This window comes from Leuresthes tenuis, unplaced genomic scaffold, assembly GCF_036924035.1.
Source record: "Leuresthes tenuis unplaced genomic scaffold, fLeuTen1.0.hap1 SCAF_10, whole genome shotgun sequence".
Lineage (NCBI taxonomy): Eukaryota > Metazoa > Chordata > Actinopteri > Atheriniformes > Atherinopsidae > Leuresthes > Leuresthes tenuis.
The window spans coordinates 25,984,564-25,997,607 of record NW_027325364.1 but is presented as its reverse complement, the minus strand read 5'-3'; the positions used below and the strand labels follow the sequence as shown (position 1 = coordinate 25,997,607).

The 13,044-nt window shown below is 45.1% G+C and overlaps 4 non-coding genes across 4 annotated transcripts; 2 read left to right on the top strand and 2 right to left on the bottom strand.

The window, feature by feature from the left end:
• The first annotated feature begins 1,700 nt into the window (after positions 1 to 1,700).
• LOC140317317 (U5 spliceosomal RNA) lies at positions 1,701 to 1,814 on the top strand. Its single transcript, XR_011917641.1, has one exon. It is a non-coding gene; the product is annotated as a U5 spliceosomal RNA (small nuclear RNA).
• Positions 1,815 to 2,122: 308 nt separating this feature from the next.
• On the top strand, positions 2,123 to 2,317 carry LOC140317036 (U2 spliceosomal RNA). The gene has a single exon (XR_011917388.1). It is a non-coding gene; the product is annotated as a U2 spliceosomal RNA (small nuclear RNA).
• A 2,645-nt stretch (positions 2,318 to 4,962) lies between these two features.
• Positions 4,963 to 5,153, bottom strand: LOC140317310 (U2 spliceosomal RNA). Its single transcript, XR_011917635.1, has one exon. It is a non-coding gene; the product is annotated as a U2 spliceosomal RNA (small nuclear RNA).
• Positions 5,154 to 5,470: 317 nt separating this feature from the next.
• On the bottom strand, positions 5,471 to 5,584 carry LOC140317418 (U5 spliceosomal RNA). The gene has a single exon (XR_011917734.1). It is a non-coding gene; the product is annotated as a U5 spliceosomal RNA (small nuclear RNA).
• Positions 5,585 to 13,044: the final 7,460 nt, after the last annotated feature.

Here is a 13,044-nt window from a genome sequence, read left to right as displayed (position 1 = left end):
GATTAGACATGAATAAATATGAAGGACAAAGCAGTCTTAACTTGGTTAGAGTTAAGGTTTTATAGGAGAATCCGAATTCGTGCATAACTCGTAAAATAGAGCTTATTTTCGGATTCCTGAAGAATGAGTCTGGTTCTTTCTCATAATACAAAGTTTGTTGTTTATTGTTGAAACTTCATCAGAAGTGAAGAAATAAATGAATGCCTATCAACAAATGTGGGATCTAAACTCTAGTGCTTCCTCTAAAATAATTTCCTTTCTCAATTCAGAAATGTGTGTGTGTAAGTTACAACACCCGTGACACCAAAACGGCTTTCTTTTCTCTCTTTTCTCTACACTCTGCACTGTGAGAACACACACCAAATCAGAAAGGCTTTTTTCTCTCTTTTCTACATTATGGACTGTGGGGACACAAAACCGCTCTCTCTTTTTTTTTTTGATTGTGTGCCAGGGCGTTGTCTCACGTATTAGATTATGCTTACGATACGAATGGGTTTATCAGTCACATCAGAATCCATACATACTGATCCTCCCGTAATAAAATGGTCGGATCTTATCAAACACACTTTGTTTCTTGTGACAATCAAGTCAGCGAAACAGCGTATACACGTCAAGACACTGAATCAAGTTTGCCACAAGTTTGGCAGTATTGCTCTGCCGTCAGCAATCATACACCCATTTTATTTTCGTGAGACATGTGCAGGCACCTGTTCATCTACTGTTCTATCACTATGAATTAGTTTATCTATTATCAATAAGGATACTTCTACAACTACTATCAAAGTATGTCCAGACTTCTTATGTTGTCAGTTGCTATATATGAATAAGTGGGTAGCTACTGACAAGCATTAAGCATGTCACACAGCCCAAACATATAACATTTCAGGACACACCACACAGTTAACAACCACCGTGAAGTGTCAAAGCCCAAACATGTAACATTCAACAGGACACTTACACAAGACATTCTAATCAAACAGTCAGACAACATACAAGAACATATACCCCAGCCGGCATTGCTCCCTGCCTATTTTCCTACAGCTCACTATGTGTGCGCACACCTTTATTCACAAACTCTTCAACTTATACTCTTTTACCAAAGCTGCTACAGCTCGATTGGCCGAATACCCTTAGATCCTATTTCGGTGAATTTGACATCTGCCTTACATGTAACAGATTAGCGGTTTAGCAGTTTTAATTTAGTTTGAGTGAAGGAATTCATTTTATAGCAAAATCCGAAATCGTGAAGAACTCATGAAAGTAAGCTTATTCTCGGATTCCTGAAACTTTAGATTTGCTCTTTCTTTTACTGCAAAGTACAACGTTGTTTTTTTTTTGTTTAAATCTTTCTAGACATGGTAAATATGAAGGACAAAGCAGTTTTAACATAGTTTGAGTGAAGGAATTCATTTTATAGATAAAATCCCAAGAGTCTGCTGAGAAAAGAGAGTGAATGCGAAGTAGACTTTAACACGGCTCTGGGAGCGAGCCGAGTGTGGGCTAACCGGGAGAATTGCTTGAAAGAAACGCGACACCGAATGAGCGGTCAGAACAAAGCCTCAATACGGTGTTCCCGTGGTGTTTTTGTTGCTGCCTTGTCGATTGCACAGGGGCAAGCGTTTCAACCAAGCAACGCTCACCATGGGGAAGGTGGCTATGGCAACTAGCCTGATGCCCTGCTCCCGCAGTGACGGATAATCGTACTCTGGTTTCTCTTCATAACATACAAGTCTTTCGCCTTTTACTAAAGACTTTCGTGGAGAGCAGCACTAATGAGTTGTTTCTATTTTTGGCAGGCTTTACCTTTGCGGGTGAAGCCCTTTCTGTCTGTGCAAAAGAAATCTTGTTACTGTGCAGAGTGACTTCTCTGAGTAGAGTCGCCTTACTTGTTGCGATTGTGCCGATGTTCGAAGCTGGAGTGCAAAGTTGTTGCTTGAATGGTGCTTGCTGGAGCATGCGGGAGTGCAAAGTTATACCATTTAAAAGGGCTGAAGAGTGCTCAGTGCAGCGGGTGGGCGGAGGTGCAACGTGACACTCTGGCCACCTATGGCCATAAAAAGAACACTGCTACAAGTGCGCATTGTGCCAGCAAGGGCCCTCGGACCTGAAACAGTGGACAGTTATCGCTTCTCGGCCTTTTGGCTAAGATCAAGTGTAGTATCTGTTCTTATCAGTTTAATATCTGATATGTCCTCTATACGAGGACTACATATTAAATGGATTTTTAGCAATAGGTTGAGTTGAAAAAGTAGCTTGCTCCGTTCACGTTCCAAGCATTGACCCGTACTGCAGTGCCGCTGGGAACGGTGCGCTCTTCTCTACTCTGTGAAAAAGCAAACAGCGGTGCAGGATGCAAGTTTCAGGGAGCCCAAGATGAAACTTTCTTTTAGTCTGCTGAGAAAAGAGAGTGAATGCGAAGTAGACTTTAACACGGCTCTGGAGCGAGTCTGAGTGCGGGCTAACCGGGAGAATTGCTTGAAAGAAACGCCATACCAATGAGCGGTCAGAACAAAGCCTCAATACGGTGTTCCCGTTGTGTTTTTGTTGCTGCCGCTGTTTGCTTTTTCACAAGAGCGCACCTGTTGAGGGGGGCCTGGGGGGGCCTGGGTGATGGTGGGTCTCAGGCCCGGGCTGCTGCGACTGGTGTGACCGGGTGGTTTGGTTTGTATGTTTTTTGTTTGTTGTTTGTTTGTTTTTTGTAGAGGTCCTCCGGAGTGGGGTTGGGTGAGTGGGGTGGGGCGGGATGGGTACCTTCTGGGGGTACAGTAGCTCCCAGAATATGGTCGCTGCAGGCCCCGAGCCTGGTGGACATCAGGGCCCTCCTGTCCTGTGTTGGCTCCCTTTTAAAAAGTACAGAACTTAGAACAGGTCTAGTCCTGGCTTTCGGCAGAACTGTCTTCTTTACTTTTTTTTTTTTTTTCCCCTTATCGTGGTTCAGCATTATGGCAGCAGAATTGTAGTCTGAATACCTTTGATGCCAAACAGATTTGCTTTGCCAAGGGAAGTTTTATAAATGTAAAGCTCCCCTTGATGCCCATTTATTTATTTCTGTTTACAATATATGACATGTAATAGAACTGAACCGGACCGGGGGACAAGGAAAGAAGAAGAGGAAAGAAGAGAAAAACAGAACATACATCGCATACAACACAGCTGTGGATATAGATGACCTGAGACGACATGATAATACATCAACTGCTTAGCGACCATACTACTGGACTAATGAATGTGGTTGTGTGTGTGTGAGAACATGCAACACCCATGGCACAGGACCTACATGATAACCGTGCTTAGTTATGAGTGTATAAGCGTACAGGGGCCACAATCCACAGCCCCCCCAAGCAATCAGAAGCAGGCAGAGAGGGCCACAAGACCCAGGCCACCAGCAGCCCCCCACAGAGCACAGAACCCAGGAAGCCCACTGCAGGGGCAACCACGCATCCACCCAGAAGACTGCAGAGGAAGCCCCCGGAAAAGAGCCCCCATAAGCATAGGGCAGAGGCCCTCCGGGAGCCAGGGGCAACAGCCCACCGACGTCGCCAGGCCCCAGCCGCCCAGACATGGGCCGTGCACTGGATCCGGGCCCCAGGAGCCCGAGCGCCCCCAAACCCCCCGACAGAGGCCCCACCCAATACCCAGGAGGTGCCAAGCGCCCCAGACAGCCACACAGTGGGTCAGCGCCTGCCCCAGCACCCCTGGCCAAGTGCCTGGGAGTCAAGACGTGCCCACAGGTGGGTGAAGTCGCGAGCAGCGGAGAGAGCCACGCCGCCCCCCCCCATCGGGAGAAGCACAGGCAGGCCAGGCGACAGCAAGTCCAAGATCCAGGCCAATCATTACCACACACACTTTCATGTCCCATACATCCACACGTCCTCCCTCCCTCTCAGACTCCGCTGGGGTGTAGTGCAGCGGGCACACAGGGGGGCCAGCAGCCCCCCAGCCACCACAGACCCCAAACCAGCAGAACAATTAATTAATCCTCCTGGCCCCTCCCGCCCCGAGCAGCAACCAGGAAGCAGGGGTGTGCGAAGAAGACCCCTCCCTCACCCTTCTGGCTCTTCAATATTTTCTAATAGTGAGCAATTAAAATTGAGGGGCAGCCAAACTTGTAGAACTGGGAGCGTGGCCCCTCTGGGCAGCCTACATACCCAAAGAGCCCCGCCCACCAGATGCCACTCAGTGTAACCACCCCCCAAGACCTAATGTGTGTGTGTGAGTGTGTTTGATAAGTAGTAATGTCTAAGGTGTAATTAAACACAGGGGTGGGAACTGCAGAGTGCAACTACTGCAGAGTCCACTACACCCCCACCGAACACTACACGCCCCCAAAACCCTTCATGTGTGAGTGTGTGCTGTGTACAGGAACCAGAAGGGAGAATGGGGATATACACTGGGGGCAGCCAGGGACTGGCTGCAATAGGCATCCCCGCTACCAGGGAGCCAACACAGGACAGGAGGGCCTGATGTCCACCAGGCTCGGGGCCTGCAGCGACCATATTCTGGGAGCTACTGTACCCCCAGAAGGTACCCATCCCGCCCCACCCACACTCAACCCAACCCCACTCCGGAGGACCTCTACAAAAAACAAACAAACAACAACAAAAAACAAACAAACAAACCACCCCGGTCACACCAGTCGCAGCAGCCCGGGCCTGAGACCCACCATCACCCAGGCCCCCCCAGAGCCCCCCTCAACAGGTGCGCTCTTGTGAAAAAGCAAACAGCGGCAGCAACAAAAACACAACGGGAACACCGTATTGAGGCTTTGTTCTGACCGCTTCATTTGGTATGGCGTTTCTTCAAGCAATTCTCCCGGTTAGCCGACACTCGGCTCGCTCCCATAGCCGGGTTAAAGTCTACATCGCATTCACTCTCTTTTCTCAGCAGACTAAAAGAAAGTTTCATCTTGGGCTCCCTGAAACTTGCATCCTGCACCGCTGTTTGCTTTTTCACAAGAGTAGAGAAGAGCGCACCGTTCCCAGCGGCACTGCAGTACGGGGTCAATGCTTGGAGTGAACGGAGCAAGCTACTTTTTCAACTCCTATTGCTAAAAATCCATTTAATATGTAGTCCTCGTATAGAGGACATATCAGATATTAAACTGATAAGAACAGATACTACACTTGATCTTAGCCAAAAGGCCGAGAAGCGACAACTGTCCACTGGTTCACGTCCCGAGGGCCCTTCCTGGCACAATGCGCACTTGTCCGCTAACACCCCTGTTCTTTTTATGGCCATAGGTGGCCAGAGTGTCACTTTGCACCTCCGCCCACCCGCTGCACTGAGCACTCTTCAGCCCTTTTAAATGGTATAACTTTGCACTCCCGCACGCTCAAGCAAGCACCATTCAAGCAACAACTTTGCACTCCAGCTTCGAACATCGGCACAGTCGCAACAAGTAAGGCGACTCTACTCAGAGAAGTCACTCTGCACAGTAACAAGATTTCTTTTGCACAGACAGAAAGGGCTTCACCCGCAAAGGTAAAGCCTGCCAAAAATAGAAACAACTCATTAGTGCTGCTCTCCACAGAAGTCTTTAGTAAAAGGAGAAAGACTTGTACGTTATGAAGAGAAACCAGAGTACGATTATCCGTCACTGCGGGAGCAGGGCATCAGGCTAGTTGGCATAGCCACCTTCCCCATGGTGAGCTTTGCTTGGTTGAAACGCTTGCTCCCCCCCCCCCCCCCCCCCCCCCCCCTTGCTCCTCGGCTGACCAAGTAGGAACAATCGGGCCCTATTCGATGGCTGCCTTGTCTTTTACTCTGTGCAAAAGACAAGGCAGCAACAAAAACACCACGGGAAAACCGTATTGAGGCTTTGTTCTGACCGCTCATTCGGTGTCGCGTTTCTTTCAAGCAATTCTCCCGGTTAGCCCGCACTCGGCTCGCTCCCAGAGCCGTGTTAAAGTCTACTTCGCATTCACTCTCTTTTCTCAGCAGACTCTTGGGATTTTATCAATAAAATGAATTCTTTCACTCAAACTATGTTAAAACTGCTTTGTCCTTCATATTTACCATGTCTTGAAAGATTTAAACAAAAAAACCAACGTTGTACTTTGCAGTAAAAGAAATAGCAAATCTAAAGTTTCAGGAATCCGAGAATAAGCTTACTTTCATGAGTTCTTCACGATTTCGGATTTTGCTATAAAATGAATTCCTTCACTCAAACTAAATTAAAACTGCTAAACCGCTAATCTGTTACATGTAAGGCAGATGTCAAATTCACCGAATTAGGATTATTCGGTATTCGGCCAATCGAGCTGTAGCAGCTTCGGTAAAAGAGTATAAGTTGAAGAGTTTGTGAATAAAGGTGTGCACACACATAGTGAGCTGTAGGAAAATAGGCAGGGAGCAATGCCGGCTGGGGTATATGTTCTTGTATGTTGTCTGACTGTTTGATTTGAATGTGTTATGTAAGTGTCCTGTTGAATGTTACATGTTTGGGCTTTGACACTTCACGGTGGTTGTTAACTGTGTGGTGTGTCCTGAAATGTTATATGTTTGGGCTGTGTGACATGCTTAATGCTTGTCAGTAGCTACCCACTTATTCATATATAGCAACTGACAACATAAGAAGTCTGGACATACTTTGATAGTAGTTGTAGAAGTATCCTTATTGATAATAGATAAACTAATTCATAGTGATAGAACAGTAGATGAACAGGTGCCTGCACATGTCTCACGAAAATAAAATGGGTGTATGATTGCTGACGGCAGAGCAATACTGCCAAACTTATGAGTTCTTGTGGCAAACTTGATTCAGTGTCTTGACGTGTATACGCTGTTTCGCTGACTTGATTGTCACAAGAAACAAAGTGTGTTTGATAAGATCCGACCATTTTATTACGGGAGGATCAGTATGTATGGATTCTGATGTGACTGATAAACCCATTCGTATCTTAAGCATAATCTAATACGTGAGACAACGCCCTGGCACACAATCAAAAAAAAAAAGAGAGAGCGGTTTTGTGTCCCCACAGTCCATAATGTAGAAAAGAGAGAAAAAAGCCTTTCTGATTTGGTGTGTGTTCTCACAGTGCAGAGTGTAGAGAAAAGAGAGAAAAGAAAGCCGTTTTGGTGTCACGGGTGTTGTAACTTACACACACACATTTCTGAATTGAGAAAGGAAATTATTTTAGAGGAAGTACTAGAGTTTAGATCCCACATTTGTTGATAGGCATTCATTTATTTCTTCACTTCTGATGAAGTTTCAACAATAAACAACAAACTTTGTATTATGAGAAAGAACCAGACTCATTCTTCAGGAATCCGAAAATAAGCTCTATTTTACGAGTTATGCACGAATTCGGATTCTCCTATAAAACCTTAACTCTAACCAAGTTAAGACTGCTTTGTCCTTCATATTTATTCATGTCTAATCAAGTTTCAACGATAAACAACGTTGTACTTTGTACTTCTTCAGCAATAAGCATCTCTCGACATATGACGAAATACAGATTTTGCTATAAAATTAATTCCTTCTATCAGCCTGACTCAAAACTGTTTGTCCTCCTTATTTATCCACTTCAAATCAAGTTTCAACAATTAAAAAAATGTTGTAGTTTGAGAAAAAACAACTTAATCTTAAGCAATCAGTAGGGTAAGAAAGGGTAAGAAAAGGTGCAAATGCCAACCATACATCACTAAAAGGTGGAGCGGAAGTATTCGGCTGCAAGTAGGTGCGAATGCCTGACAATGTATGATCAAAAGAGGGAGCGGAGGTTTTCGGCTGCAAGGTCTGAATGTCCAACCATAATTTGTAAAAACCGGGGAAGAAAAGGCTCGAAAGCCCGACTATACACCATCAAAAGCGGGAGCGGAGGTGTTCGGCTGCAAGTAGGTGTGAATGTTCGACCATAATTTGTAAAAAGCGGGTAAGAAAAGGTTCGAATGCCCGACTATATATTAACCAAAGCAGGAGGAGAGGTCTTCGGATAAGAGTGGGTGAGAATTTACAACCATAATCTATAAAATGCGGTGAAAAAAAAGGTGTGAATACCCCATAGAACACTAAAAGGTAGAGCGGAAGTGTTCGGCTGCAAGAAGGTGTGAATGTCTGACCATAGTTTGTAAAAAGCGGGTAAGAAAAGGTTCGAATGCCCGAACATACACCATCAAAGGAGGGAGCGGAGGTGTTCCGCTGTAAGAAGGTGTGAATGTCCGACCATAGTTGGCAAAAAGCAGGTAAGAAAAGGTTAAAATACCCGATTGTACACAATCAATAGCGGGAGCAGAGTTGTTCCGCTACTAAAAGGTGTGAAAGTCCGACCATGGTTTGTAAAAAGCGGGTAAGAAAAGGTGCGAATGCCCGACAATGTATGATCAAAAGAGGGAGCGGAGGTTTTCGGCTGAAACAAGGTCTGAATGTCCATCCATATTTTGTAAAAATCTGGGAAGAAAAGGCTCGAAAGCCCGACTATACACCATCAACAGCTGGAGCGGAGGTGTTCAGCTGCAAGAAGGTCTGAATGTCCATCAATAATTGCTAGAAAACATGGAAGAGAATTTTCGAATATCAAACCGCACATGATCATAAGCGGGAGAGGAGGTGTTCAAATGCAAGAAGGTGTGAATGTCCACCCATAATTACTGCAAAATGGGTAAGAAAAGGTACGAATGCCCAACCAAACATGATCCTAACAGGGAGCGGAGGTGTTTGGCTGCGACAAGGTGTGTTTGTCCACCCATAATTAATGAAAAGCGGGCAACAAGTAGGTTTGAATACCCATCATCAAAAGCAGGAGTGGATGTGTTCGGCTACAAGAAGGTTTGAATGTCTGACCATAGTTTGTAAAAAGCGGGTAAGAAAAGGTTCGAATGCCCGAACATACACCATCAAAGGAGGGAGCGGAGGTGTTCCGCTGTAAGAAGGTGGGAATGTCCAACAGTAATTGGCAAAAAGCGGGTAAGAAAAGGTTAAAATACCCTATTGTACACAATCAATAGCGGGAGCAGAGTTGTTCCGCTACTAAAAGGTGTCAAAGTCCGACCATGAATTGAAAAAGCAGGTAAGAAAAGGTGCGAATGCCCGACAATGTATGATCAAAAGAGGGAGCGGAGGTTTTCAGCTGAAAGAAGGTCTGAATGTCCATCCATAATTTGTAAAAATCGGGGAAGAAAAGGCTCGAAAGCCCGACTATACACCATCAACAGCTGGAGCGGAGGTGTTCAGCTGCAAGAAGGTCTGAATGTCCATCAATAATTGCTAGAAAACATGGAAGAGAATTTTCGAATATCAAACCGCACATGATCATAAGCGGGAGAGGAGGTGTTAAAATGCAAAAAGGTGTGAATGTCCACCCATAATTACTGCAAAATGGGTAAGAAAAGGTACGAATGCCCAACCATACATCATCAAAAGCAGGAGTGGATGTGTTCGGCTACAAGAAGGTTTTAATGTCCGACCATAGTTTGTAAAAAGCGGGTAAGAAAAGGTTCGAATGCCCGAACATACACCATCAAAAGAGGGAGCGGAGGTGTTCCACTGTAAGAAGGTAAGAATGTCTGACCATAGTTGGTAAAAAGCGGGTAAGAAAAGGTGAAAATACCCGACTGTACACAATCAATAGCGGGAGCGGAGTTGTTTGGCTACTAAAAGGTGTGAAAGTCCGACCCTGGTTTGTAAAAAGCGGGTAAGAGAAGGTGCGAATGCCCGACAATGTATGATCAAAAGAGGGAGCGGAGGTTTTCGGCTGCAAGAAGGTCTGAATGTCCAACAATAATTTTGTAAAAACCGGGGAAGAAAAGGCTCGAAAGCCCGACTATACATCATCAAAAGCGGGAGCGGAGGTGTTCAGCTGCAAGAAGGTCTGAATGTCCATCAATATTTGCTAGAAAACATGAAAGAAAATTTTCGAATATCAAAGCACACATCATCATAAGCGGGAGAGGAGGTGTTCAGCTGCAAGAAGGTGTGAATGTCCGACCATAGTTTGTAAAAAATGGGTAAGAAAAGGTGCGAATGCTCAACCATACATCATCAAAAGCAGGAGTGGATGTGTTCGGCTAAAAGAAGTTTTGAATGTCCGACCATAGTTCGTAAAATGCGGGTAAGAAAAGGTTCGAATGCCCGAACATACACAATCAAAAGAGGGAGCGGAGGTGTTCCGCTGTAAGACGGTGTGAATGTCCAACAATAGTTGGTAAAAAGCGGGTAAGAAAAGGTTAAAATACCCGACTGTACACAATCAATAGCGGGAGCGGAGTTGTTCGGCTACAAGAAGGTGTGAAAGTCCGACCATGGTTTGTAAAAAGCGGGTAAGAAAAGGTTCGAATGCCCGAATATATACCATCAAAAGCGGAAGCGGAGGTGTTCGGCTGCAAGAAGGTGTGAACGTCCAACCAAAGTTTGTAAAAAGCAGTGAAGAAAAGTTTCGAATATCCAACCAAACATAATCAAAAGCGGGAGCAGAGCTGTTCGACTGCAAGTAGGTGTGAATGTCAGATCATAATTTGCAAAAAGCTGATGAGAAAGGGTGAGAATGCCCGACTATACACCATCAAATGCGGGAGCGGAAGTGTTCGGCTGTGAGTAGGTGTGAATGTCAAACCATAATTGCTGAAAAATGTGTTAGAAAAGACTAGAATGCCGGACCATACATCATCAAAAGCTGGAAAAGTGGTGTTCGGCTGCAAGTAGGTGTGAATGTCCAGCCATAATTACTCACAAACCGGTAAAAAAAGGTAGTATTGCCAGACCATACATTATCAAAACAGGGAGCGGAGGTGGTTCAGCTGCAAGGTGTGAATGTCTGACTAAAGTTTATAAAAAGCGGGTAAGACAAGGTGCGAATGCCTGACAATGTATGATCAAATGAGGGAGCGGAGGTTTTCGGCTGCAAGGTCTGAATGTACAACCATAATTTGTAAAAACCGGGGAAGAAAAGGCTCGAAAGCCCGACTATACACCATCAAAAGCGGGAGCGGAGGTGTTCAGCTGCAAGTAGGTGTGAATGTTCGACCATAATTTGTAAAAAGCGGGTAAGAAAAGGTTTGAATGCCCGACTATATATTAACAAAAGCAGGAGGAGAGGTCTTCGGATAAGAGTGGGTGAGAATTTCCAACCATAATCAATAAAATGCGGTGAAAAAAAAGGTGTGAATACCCCATAGAACACTAAAAGGTGGAGCAGAAGTGTTCGGCTGCAAGAAGGTGTGACTGTTCGACTATATTTGGTGAAAAGCAGGTGAAGCAAGGTCTGAATGCCCAACCTTACATCATCAAAAGCGAGATCAGAGGTGTTTGGCTGCAAGAAGGCCATAGTTTGCCAAAAGCGGGTAAGCTGCGAATGACCGACTAAATATCAACAAAAGTGGGGGCGGAGGTCTTCGGATGCAAGTGGGTGTGAATATCCCACCATACAAGTATGGTGGAGAGGAAGCTGTGAATGGCCGACCATAGTAAAAAGCGGGTGAGAAAAGGTGCGAATGTCCAATCATACATGATCAAAACAGGGAGCGGAGGTGTTTGGCTGCGACAAGGTGTGTATGTCCACCCATAATTAATGAAAAGCGGGCAACAAGTAGGTTTGAATACCCATCATCAAAAGCAGGAGTGGATGTGTTCGGCTACAAGAAGGTTTGAATGTCTGACCATAGTTTGTAAAAAGCGGGTAAGAAAAGGTTCGAATGCCCGAACATACACCATCAAAAGAGGGAGCGGAGGTGTTCCGCTGTAAGACGGTGTGAATGTCCAACCATAGTTGGTAAAAAGCGGGTAAGAAAAGGTTAAAATACCCGACTGTACACAATCAATAGCGGGAGCGGAGTTGTTCGGCTACAAGAAGGTGTGAAAGTCCGACCATGGTTTGTAAAAAGCGGGTAAGAAAAGGTGCGAATGCCCGACAATGTATGATCAAAAGAGGGAGTGGAGGTTTTCGGCTGCAAGAAGGTCTGAATGTCCAACCATAATTTGTAAAAACCGGGGAAGAAAAGGCTCGAAAGCCCGACTATACACCATCAAAAGTGGGAGCGGAGGTGTTCAGCTTCAAGACGGTCTGAATGTCCATCAATAATTGCTAGAAAACATGAAAGAAAATTTTCGAATATCAAACTGCACATGATCATAAGCAGGAGAGGAGGTGTTCAGCTGCAAGAAGGTGTGAATGTCTACCCATAATTACTGAAAAATGGGTAAGAAAAGGTGCGAATGCCTAACCATACATCATCAAAAGAGGGAGCGGAGGTGTTCCGCTGTAAGACGGTGTGAATGTCCGACCATAGATGGTAAAAAGCGGGTAAGAAAAGGTTAAATTACCCGACTGTACACAATCAAAAGAGGGAGCGGAGTTGTTCAGCTAAGAGAAGGTGTGAAAGTCCGACCTTGGTTTGTAAAAAGCGGGTAAGAAAAGGTTCGTATGCCCAAATATACACCATCAAAAGCGGAAGCGGAGGTGTTCGGCTGCAAGATATTGTGAACGTCCGACCAAAGTTTGTAAAAAGCAGTTAAGAAAAGGTTCGAATATCTAACCAAACATAAGAATGAGTCTTTTCCGCTGTAGAATGCCCGACTATACACCATCAAATGCGGGAGCGGAGGTGTTCGGCTCTGAGTAGGTGTGAATATCCGACCATAATTGCTGAAGAATGTGTTAGAAAAGGTAAGAATGCTGGACCATACATCATCAAAAGCGGTAGAGATGGTGTTCGGCTGCAAAAAGGTGTGACTGTTCGACTAAAGTTTGTAAAAAGTGGGTAAGACAAAGTGCGAATGCCTGACAATGTATGATCAAAAGCGGGAGCGGAGGTGTTCAGCTGCAAGAAGGTCTACATGTCCATCAATAATTGCTAGAAAACATGAAAGAAACTTTTCGAAAATCAAACCGCACATGATCATAAGTGGGATAGGAGGTGTTCAGCTGCAAGGTGTGAATGTCCACCCATAATTCCTGAAAAATGGGCAAAAAAAAGGTGTGAATGCCCAACCATACATCATCAAAAGCAGGAGTGGAAGTGTTCAGCTACAAGAAGGTGTGAACGTCCAACCAAAATATGTAAAAAGAAGTTAAGAAAAGGTTCGAATATCCAACCAAACATAATCAAAAG